Source organism: Lepisma saccharinum (genome assembly GCF_977018435.1).
Source record: "Lepisma saccharinum chromosome 12 unlocalized genomic scaffold, izLepSacc3.1 SUPER_12_unloc_1, whole genome shotgun sequence".
Classification (NCBI taxonomy): Eukaryota; Metazoa; Arthropoda; class Insecta; order Zygentoma; family Lepismatidae; genus Lepisma; species Lepisma saccharinum.
This window is the reverse complement of record NW_028142891.1, coordinates 8,642,663-8,654,419: the sequence shown is the minus strand read 5'-3', so window position 1 is coordinate 8,654,419 and position 11,757 is coordinate 8,642,663.

Genomic DNA, 11,757 nt, shown 5'->3' with positions numbered 1-11,757 from the left:
AGCACTGTGGAACCTGAAACAGCATCACTAGGATGGGCGTCTTCCATCTCACGAGCGAATCTTCAATCTTGAAACTCACGCTGCACGACGACATCGTCTATCCTAAATCCGTGGCTCTGCGTGCATTCTACAGCATGTACCTCATACCTAACGTCACGCAGCACAACAACAAAATTAGCGTCGGAAGCGAACACATCGTCGTCACGCCAGGACAATACAATCTTTCCACTTTGCAAGCTCAGTTACCCAAAGGCACATACCTTTCTCAAAATTCGGTCACGCACAGAGTGGAAATCCTATCCGCGACGGAGACCGTGGACCTGGGCACCATGGGAGAACTTTTAGGTTTCGAGAACGACACCAAACTCGAAGCTGGCATCAAGCACACGGCAACAAATATTCCTAAATTTTTGGCCATAGAGACTCTGAACGTACACTGCAACGTGGCGGAAGGTATGATCACGAAATCCTCGGACGGATTATTAGGAAGTCACAAGCAGACGGGAATCATAGCCACTTTCAAACCAAGTTCCGAGTTCATGGAACCGATCATCTACACGCCCTCTTCGCCGATCTATTTTCCAGTATGTCGCAACCGCATAGACGACATAGAGTTGGTGGTGACGAACGAGAAAGGAGACGTGGATTTCGCAGGTGCCACTACGACGGCCATCGTGGAGATCAACGTATAATAAATAACCATACATGTAAAATGGAGCAAATCGAAAGTTACGAATAGCAATCTTTCCCTCCCAACCGTCGCACGTTCGCCAATCTCAACGAAGCGAACAGGGAGATCGAATACGACCTGGACGTAGGCGACGGGTTCATTCATCCTCACAGAGCGGACCTCTACCTTCAATTCGACGTGGTGAAGAAAGAAAGCGGAGACGCGTTTCCCCCAGCAGCAAACTTGATACTCGTGGACAACTTCGTACCACACCTGTTCTCGCAGGTGGAGGTGAGGAAACACAACACCGTCATCGACAGAATAGATTATCCAGGCATCACGTCGACGGCAGTGGGAACATTAAAATTATCCAAAACGGACGCAGCGTACTCCCAGGCCGGGGGATTCGAAGCGGGGACCAAAATATCGACGAGGAGTCACACGGTGCTCTTTCCCATGCGTCTGCTTCCGGGATTCTTCTCCGATTACAAGGAGATCATGTGGAAGGGAGGACTGAGAGTCACGTTTCGAAGAGCGGCCAACGACAACAACGCACTGATGCGATACGCTACTTTGGGTCCGGACGGCACCACGCCGATAGCCAACACTTTACCCGAAGCAGCCAAGTGCGTCATCCGGAGCATGGAATTGAGAATGCCGGTGGTGGAATACGAAACGAACTACGCCCTCAAGTACAAAGCGGAGATCTTGAAAAGTCCGCAGGTGGCGATTCACTTTCACGGTTACCAGTGCGTGCAGAAAATGGCGTCGGGAAGTCACATGGAATTCGACGTGACGACGCAGTTCAACAACATACAGTTCGACATGCCAGATTTCGTCGTAGTGCTTTTTCAGACCGGGAGGGACAAGAATCAGGAAAAAGATTCCAGCAAGTTCGACGACTGCAAGATCAAGAACGTTTATCTGAAGAACGGTAGGAACGAAGTGTTCCCGCGCGAGAATTACAACCTCGACGTGACCAAAAACGATTACCTCAAACTTTACGAAGCGTTCTCGGCTTACAAACGCGTGACCGAGGGAAGCGTGGACATGTACTACACGCCCAGCGAGTTCAAAGCACGGAGACCCATGACCGTCATCAATACCACAAAAAGAAAGCAGGTGGTGGTCAACGATCGAACCAACATCAAGGTCGTCTGCGAGTTCCACGATGCCTTGCCCGAGGATACCCTATGCAGTGTCATCCTGATTGCAGAGAAGTCCTTCGCCTACGACGTGAAGAATGAGAGGGTCACAGAGCAGTTTTAACAAGTTTTTAACATCTATTTTCTTGCACAAATAAGAAATTTTTTGTACTAGCACAATCAGTTATAATGGCACAATACGAATTTCACTAGTTCAGATCAGTTACAATGTCAATTTCATCAGTTATCAGTTACAATATCTTTTTTTTGTACTATAGCACGAGAGACAATCAGAAAATTTGCACAAAAAAATTTGTTGTTGTTTTTACACGTGAAAATTAACAATAAAATTCTTTCTTTTTATCGTTTCAGATGCTGTCGAAACATCAAAAACACATACACACACTAGAAAAAAAAAGCATGCAACTTTATTTGTAACACTCACATATTCTCCATCTTCATCAAGAAAATATTATAATAAACATAATTATTTTTATCTATATCTCACAATAAAACTCTATATCCAAAAATATCACAACATCAAATAACACTAGAGTCGTTAGTACACGTTGCATGCATTACGGAGGTCCTGTGTAGAGTTTCATGGAAGTTTGAGAGAAAAAAAAACAAACAAACACGTGAAACTCTACAGAGGTGCGGTAATCTATAACCGCAGCCGTTAGAAAACCTTTACTTTTTTGGCTGGGCACCACGCACCCTGGCGAGGTTATAGGGGCCAGGTATCCTAAAAAACAACAATTATTATTTTGTTTGTTTGTTTGTGTTACAATACGGAAATAATAAAAAACATACGCGCACACGCGTGCGTGTGTATATGCCACATCCTTCCCCCAAAAAAGAGGTTTACGAAGATCACGATATATAATCATTTGGTCCCAGACTTGGAAAATTACGATAAGGTGCACTCATCTTTCGAAAAATAAGAAGATGAGAGGATGAAAAAATAAGAAGATGAGAGGAGAGGTTTACGAAGATCACGATATATAAACATTTGGTCCCGTTGATTCCAGCACTCCAACTTCATCTCTAATATTGACGACAATATTCTAAAAGTAGAGAGGATGAGAAGATGAGAAGATGAGAGGATGAGAGGATGAGAGAATAAGAGGATGAGAGAATAAGAGAATAAGAGAATAAGAGGATGAGAAACTGAGAGGAGAGGTTTACGAAGATCACGATATATAAACATTTGGTCCCGGACTTGGAAAATTACGATAAGGTGCACTCATCCTTCAAAAAATAAGAGGATGAGAAGATGAGAAGATGAGAGGATGAGAGGAGAGGTTTACGAAGATCACGATATATAAACATTTGGTCCCAGACTTGGAAAATTACGATAAGATGCACTCATCTTTCAAAAAATAAGAGGATGAGAGAATAAGAGGATGAGAGGATAAGAGGAAGATGAGAGGATGAGAGGAGAATGAGAAGAGGATGAGAGGATGAGAGGAGAATGAGAGGGATGAGAGGGATGAGAAGATGAGAGCTCATCTTTCACTCATCACTGCCTTTTTGCGTCCGTGAAACATCGTCAGCGCAATAAATGAGGCGCGGAACGGGGAGAGAAAGTGAGTTTTTCAACTTTTTGTAGTCGTTTGGTCAAGAAATCAGAGTTGGGGTGGGAGTCACATTTTTTATCTACTTGTACATGTTGCATCCTTATCATCCGTACTACAAGTTTCTCCTCGATGGCACGATTCAGATAAACGAATTTTCGTACTGCTCTCACGGCAGAAAAGCTAGCGTTCCTACCATGACTTTGATATCGAATCGTGGTGTCCAGAAAGCAGGAAACATTCCTCTGGCACGTTGGAACGAAACGCGCAACATATATGAAATACACGAAGATGAAGATCTCACCGTTTTCGACGTGAGTGCCGGCGATAAGCTGATCATTCAAAACACGAGCGAAGTGCCGCCCTCTTTGAATCCCACCACGCTTGTGCTTCTCTTGAAACGTAATCTCTAAAAAAATGTCTAGGCAGGCCATCGTCGAAGAATTGCATAAACCTGCACGCCGCAACTACGAACGTTTGGCTGTGGTAACCAAGGGCATCGACGACCTCTGGCAAAGTGACCTCGTGGAGATGAGCAGCGGCAATTTGAAAAACATACATAAATTGAACAAGGGCAACAAGTACCTTCTCACCGTCATAGACACGTTTTCGAAATTCGCATGGGCTCTACCTTTGAAGGCGAAAACGGGATCGTGTGTCACGGCAGCATTCAAGACAATTTTTCGCGAAAGCGGCGGCAGACGACCTCGGTTTCTGCAAACGGACAAGGGGAAGGAATTTTACAACGCCGTATTCCAAAAATTTATTCAAAAACATGGCATTCGACATTATTCGACCTTCAGTCACATCAAAGCCAGCATCGTGGAAAGATTCAATCGAACCTTGAAAACACACATGTGGAAACGATTCACGCTTCGGGGAAATTACAAATGGGTCGACATCCTGCCGGAACTCGTCGACACCTATAATAATACGGTACACAGAACGATAGGCATGAAGCCAGCCGACGTTACGAAATCTGACGAGCAGCGTTTAATTTCTACAGTTTACTGTCCAAAGTACACACCCGCGACAAAAAAAGCTAAATACAAAATTGGAGACCGGGTGAGGATCAGCAAATTCAAACGCACCTTCGAGAAGGGATTCACAAAAAATTGGAGCACGGAACTTTTTGCGGTGGTTCGAGTTTTACCCGGAAACCGACACACGTATATAATAAAAGATAGTAGCGGCGAGATTTTGAAAGGGAGATTTTACGAAGAGGAACTCTCTAAAACGAAACACCCCGACACGTACCTCATCGAGAAAGTATTGCGTAGGAAAGGTGACAAACTGTTTGTCAAATGGCTGGGACTTCCGGAAAAGAGTTGGATCGACGCGAACGAAGTGATCTTGTGAGTACGTGGAACGTGGTGAAGCGTCTACCGGATCCGGAAAGTCAAACGAGAAAAAAAAAGAACGGCGAGTTGCTTCCCGACAGCATCCGCTGTCTGATCGTAGGTCCTTCGGGGTGTGGGAAAACGACACTGCTCGTGGACAATTTTCTCCTCGCACCGAATTGGTTAGATTGGAAGAACAGGCACCTGTACGTGTTCTCGAAAAGTTTGGAGCAAACCAAATACCAGCAACTGATGAAACTGTACGATGGTCTGGACATTGCAACGTTCGCCTCGGAAATAAAACCACTCGACGATTGTCGTGAAAATTCAGTCGTTGTGTTCGACGACGCCATCCTGGAAAATCAAAATGAAATTCGCAACTTTTTCACGCAAGGTCGTCACAAAGGAATGGATTGTTTTTACCTAGCTCAAACGTTTTCCAAAATTCCAAAACAGTTAGTACGCGACAACGCTAATTTCATATGTTTGTTTCGTCAAGATCACACCAACCTCAAGCATGCGTACGATGACTACGTAGGCGGAGACATGAACTACAATCAATTTTCGGAACGCTGCTGCTCTACTTGCTGGAACGGTGACGATTTCGGATTCGCGACGATCGACATGACGAGGAAACCCAACGACGGAAAATACAGAAACAAAATCAGCGATTTTCTAAACGTTGCAACGTTGTGAGAAACGACGTATATAAATAAACGTCATGACGAAACGAAAAATCGAGGACGAAAATCTCAAGCTTCGCGATTACCTCGCGAAACGCTTCAAAGGTTGGAAATCCGAGAATCGCGGATTCTACGAAGAGAAGAAACGTCAGGATCAACCTGTGATCGATGCCATCAGCGGTCTAGGTAAAGAAATTAAAAGTGTCACGGAACAAAATAAAAATTTGATCAACGAACTCGTACCGCTCGCAGTTAAAAGTTACGCCGTACCCACGCCCATTTCGAGCATTCCTTCGACGCCGTTCGAACTGAAGGATGCACCGGCACGACGTCGAGCTATTGGTAGCACGTCGTCGTCTTCGGATAAAATCGAGTTGGGACCTTTGGCACGAGACTACCTGAGTACGGGGAAATTCGACAAGGATGAAGTGTTCGGATTGTATCCCAGCATGGAAACCAGCGAAGGCGGCGGTGTGGTGTGGAAGATTGGGAAATCGAAGGTGACCTTCGAAGGTAACGACATTAAAGTCAATTTAGGTGACAAGGATAGTTGGAACAGGTATCCGGGTACGGTGGGACTGTGGGAACTCGTCGCCAAAAAGCAGCCGAAAGATTACACCGACGAAGATTACCAAAGTTACAAGGAAATTCTGATCATGACGGATGCCTTGTACCAGAACAACGATGCCTCGCAGAATAGGGTGAAATCGAGCAGCGGCGAGAAGTACAGGAATCTCATCAAACCGATTTGGAACCAGGTCAAAACAGGCAGCGGCGTCAAACGCTACAACACGTTACCCAAAGAATTCGTTTGGGTAGATGATGTGAGGAGACTCGTGGACCGATTGTTGGTGATAGCCGGCGAAGAGAATGCAGGCAACCGTAATTTCTACAACGAGAAGGTTGGCATCGTGGACATGATCAGCACGAAACTTTCCAACTTCATCGTGAACGACGACAAGGGCATAGGTTACCTGATCAAAATCATCAACACGCTGCCTCCGAAATTTTGGAACGTGGCCGAAGGAAAGGGACTCGTGAACGACATCATCAACAAGTTACCTTTCGAGATGCATTTACCTGGCTACCAGTACTGCGGACCAGGTACCAAACTCGAGAAAAGATTGGAGAGAGGAGACAAGGGTGTGAATCCGTTGGACGCGGCATGCAAAGATCACGACATTGCATACAACACCACGCAGACGGATCTGGATGCACGTCACGAAGCAGACAAAAAATTGGAACATGCAGCTTTCGAAAGGTTCGTGAGCAGAGACGCATCGCTGGGTGAACGGGTCGCCGCACTGGGTACCACCATCGCCATGAACACGAAACAAAAATTGGGGTGGGGTATATAAATAACACACAGTAAAAAATAATAATAATAACAACATGTCTCGTATAACTGATTTGCCGCCCGAGCTACTATGTAAAATATTTAAACAGGCAGTAAACGGAGATTGTGAGGATGTAGGGAAACTTGTAATCATAGCAAGAACGACGCCGGAATTTCGCATCCCTTGTGAAATGGTTCTCAAGGACCATCTTTGCGAGATCAGCGGCCTGAGGTGCGGTGATCTCAACATTCTGCTTTCGGCTGCAGGGGAAAAATTAAACGATAGGTTAGATGAATTGCACGAGGCAAGGCAGGGAAGAAGACGGTACACAGTAGATTGGCGCAAGTCTAAGCAGGAGACGGAAGATATCATTACGCACATCATCGCGTTTTCCGAAGCACGGACTTTCTTCCTCTGTTAAAAAATAATAATATATATACGTGTCAAAAAAAAACTTGATATATAAATAACACACATCGTGAAAAAAAAAATAATCTTCGGTATATATAAATAACACACATCGTGAAAAAACAATTAAATTTCTCTCTAACACACTGAATTTTTTTTTGATATGACGACTGAAAAAATGAGTGATCTCCAAGCATTAAAACAAATGCTAAATTTGTCAGTCGAGTATGTAAAAATTCAGGAATTGGAAGTCGACAAACCTTACACGATAACTTCCGGTTCAATCGTTTCTACCCAGTATGGCCCCAAGGTACGCCTGTTGCTCAACGCACAATACAGTCTATTTTTACCAGATCGATACGCTAACATGTTATCCGACGAGAAGCTATCTATTTTAATCGAGAACAAAACTCGAATCGTGTACAAGGGGACAAAGGAACTTCTTGGCAAGAAAACGAAGCACGTAATAGAATTTGTGTAACGACTGCGAGGCCTTGAAAATATATAAATAACATACCGTAAAAAAAAATACACAAGAAAAAATCTCAGAATATATATATAAATAACATACCGTGAAAATAACACATAGAGCATCAACATGAAGCCCAAGGGTGTTGTGTACCAGATACCATACTCCAATCTTAAAAATCTAGGTGCCCTCGATGGGTTACTCACCAAGAAACAACGCGAGAAGAAACGTTCTTGCTTGACGAAAGGAATGGAATTACTTCTCAGCACACCTCAATTGAGACGCTTGCAGCGTTCGCGGAAACAGCAAAAGATCGGAGGTTTCATATTCAGCATCCCGGCCATCCTGGCAGCATTGGGGGCCGTTGGAAGTTTGGCTGGCGGAAGCGCCGCCATCGCAAAAACCGTCATCGACTCGAAAAAGAACAAGGCCGAGTTGGAAGAACAGAAACGTCATAATCTGGCCATGGAGAAGAAAGGGGGGAAGGGGGTGATGAAAAAGTTTAAAAAAAAGAAACGGCAGCACTCACCAACCGAGATATTGAATCTCTGATCGAACCGTTACGAATCAAAAACTTCAGAGGAGTTTTCATGTCCGACTCGTTACCTTCAACCGTTAAAAGAAGAGAATGTGGCGTAGTCAACTTGGACAGTCAAGAAAATCCTGGCACGCATTGGATATGTTACCACAAAAACGATGACAATAACAAAGCATTCGTTTTCGATTCTTTCGGAGGCGTTCCACCTACAAATTTAGTCCATTATCTGAAAACGAACAAAACTTCTATATACTACAACGACGAACGCATTCAAAATTTCGGGGATGAGAACTGCGGTCATCTCTGTCTCTCCATGCTCGCGTTTCTCTCTAAAATAAATAAGCCTACGATCGAAGATTTCCAGAAAGCATTGTGGAATCTGAAACACGATGGGCGTGTTCCATCTCACGAGCGAATCTTCGATCTTGAAACTCACGTTGCACGACGACATCGTCTATCCTAAATCCGTAGCTCTGCGTGCATTCTACAGCATGTACCTCATACCTAACGTCACGCAGCACAACAACAAAATTAGCGTCGGAAGCGAACACATCGTCGTCACGCCAGGCCAATACAATCTTTCCACTTTGCAAGCTCAATTACCCAAAGGCACGTACCTTTCTCAAAATTCGGTCACGCATAGAGTGGAAATCCTATCGGCGACGGAGACCGTGGACCTGGGCACCATAGGAGAACTTTTAGGTTTCGAGAACAACACCAAACTCGAGGCTGGCATCAAGCACACGGCAGTCAATATTCCTAAATTTCTAGCCATCGAAACTCTGAACGTTCACTGCAACGTGGCGGAAGGCATGATCACGAAATCCTCGGACGGATTACTGGGAAGTCACAAGCAGACGGGAATCATCGCCACGTTCAAACCAAGTTCCGAGTTCATGGAACCGATCATCTACACGCCCTCTTCGCCGATCTATTTTCCAGTATGTCGCAACCGCATAGACAACATAGAGTTGGCGGTGACGAACGAGAAAGGAGAGGTGGTGGATTTCGCAGGTGCAACGACCACTGCCATCGTGGAGATCAATGTATAATAAATAACACACATAGTGAAAAAAAAAAATGGAGCAAATCGAAAGTTACGAATTGCAATCTTTCCCTCCCAACCGTCGCACGTTCGCCAATCTCAACGAAGCGAACAGGGAGATCGAATACGACGTGGACGTAGGGGATGGGTTTGTTCATCCTCACAGAGCGGACCTCTACCTTCAATTCGACGTGGTAAAGAAAGAAAGCGGAGAAGCGTTTCCGCCCAATGCCAATTTGAAACTCGTGGACAACTTCGTGCCTCACCTGTTCTCGCAGGTGGAGGTGAGGAAACACGGTACCGTCATCGACAGAATAGATTATCCAGGCATCACGTCGACGGCAGTGGGAACGTTAAAATTATCCAAAACAGACGCAGCGTACTATCAAGCAGGAGGATTCGAAGCAGGAACCAAAATATCGACGAGAAGTCACACGGTGCTCTTTCCCATGCGTCTGCTGCCGGGATTCTTCTCGGACTACAAGGAGATTGTGTGGAAGGGGGGACTGCGCGTTACGTTTCGAAGAGCGGCCAACGACAACGACGCACTGATGCGATACACCAACTTGAACGCCGACGGCACGCCGATAGCCAACACTTTACCCGAAGCGGCGAAATGCGTCATCCGAAGCATGGAATTGAGAATGCCGATCGTGGAATACGAGACGAACTACGCCCTCAAGTACAAAGCGGAGATCTTGAAGAGTCCGCAGGTGTCGATTCACTTTCACGGTTACCAGTGCGTGCAGAAGATGGCGTCGGGAAGTCACATGGAATTCGACGTAACGACGCAGTTCAACAACATACAGTTCGACATGCCAGATTTCGTCGTGGTGCTCTTTCAGACCGGACGCGATAACAATCAGGAAAAAGATTCCAGTAAATTCGACGACTGCAAGATCAAGAACGTTTATCTCAAGAATGGACGCAACGAAGTGTTCCCGCGCGAGAATTACAACCTGGACATAACCAAAGATGATTACCTCAAACTTTACGAAGCTTACACGGCTTACAAACGCGTGACCGAGGGAAACGTCGACATGTACTACACCCCCAGCGAATTCAAAATCCGCAGGCCGATGTTCGTCATCAACGCCACAAAAAGAAAACAGGTGGTAGTCAACGATCGAACCAACATCAAGGTCGTCTGCGAGTTCCACGACGCGCTGCCTGCCGATACTCTGTGCAGCGTCATCCTGGTCGCAGAGAAGTCCTTCGCGTATGACGTGAAAAACGAGAGGGTCACAGAGCAGTTTTAAAAAATATCGCCAACAAGCAAGAATAGCTTTTCTACATTCCCAATTACAAAATTTTTTAATCTAAAAACACATCCAAAAGCACTCCAATAGGATGCAGAGTGTTTTTTAGGATCAAATCGAATTTCTTAAACAAATTGAGGGGGGGGGGCTTGCTTGTAGTTGAGTAGTTATCATCAAAACCTATCCAACAAAACCACAATCATCATCCTAGCTCAATTAGGAGCCGAGAAAATCAATGTCTTAGAAAACGTCTTAAGATAATTGTCTTAAGAAAATTTTCTTGACAGACCGGAAGTAACATCTTGACAGACCGGAAGTCGACTTTCTTAAAGATTAAGATATTTGTCTTAAGACGTTTTCCAAGACGTTGATTTTCTCGGCTCCTATGGGGCCTAGAACCATGTAACTTTGATCTATGTATATATCAGTACTTGCCCAACCCTGTAGCCGAGTGGTTAGCACATCGCGCTGCGACGCGAAGGCTCCCGGGTTCGAATCCCGGTCGAGCATGGTTGTTTGTGAATATCTATTCATCCATTTCATCACTCATCCCCAAATCTTCGCAAATTAGCCAAAAGGTACAAAACGCAAATTAAAATAAACTAAATCAATAAATCAATTAATATACCACTACTTTTCCTACATGTTCACTCACCTTACAACCCACCCGATCAAAAAATAAAATTTACCCCCTGCGCAGATGCGCACATGTATAAATTTAAATATAAGCTCGATATTGAAACAAAATATTATTTTTTCTCCTCCCCCTCTCTCTCTCTGGCCAAGATTGCAAATAATTGCAGAAATAATAATACCATAATATTTTAGACTGTAGGTCTAGGTCACCCGAACCGGACAACATTTAAGTTGGTATTTTTTTTTAAGTCCACTTTATGTGCAGTAAGACTAATCGGGGCTAGACCTACAGAGTTTTAAAGTGTTATCCGAACCACTTGTGCCTCCAGCGAGTATCGAACCCTTGAATACAAAGCTACCTACCACTGCACCATGGAGGAGGCCCCCAGACGACATATTTGCACTACAACAAGCAAAAATAAATTCATATCTGTGCATATAGGAAGTCCAATACATAGTTGGTAATATGTAATGTGATCAGCACCAAACATTTAATTTTTATGTATGTCCGTGTTTGCCCCGACCCTGTGGCCGACTGGTTAGCACATCGCGCTGCGATGCCAAGGATCCCGGGTTCGAATCCCGGTCGAGCATGGTTGTTTGTGAATGTCTATTCATCCATTTCATCACTCATCCCCAATCTTCGCAAA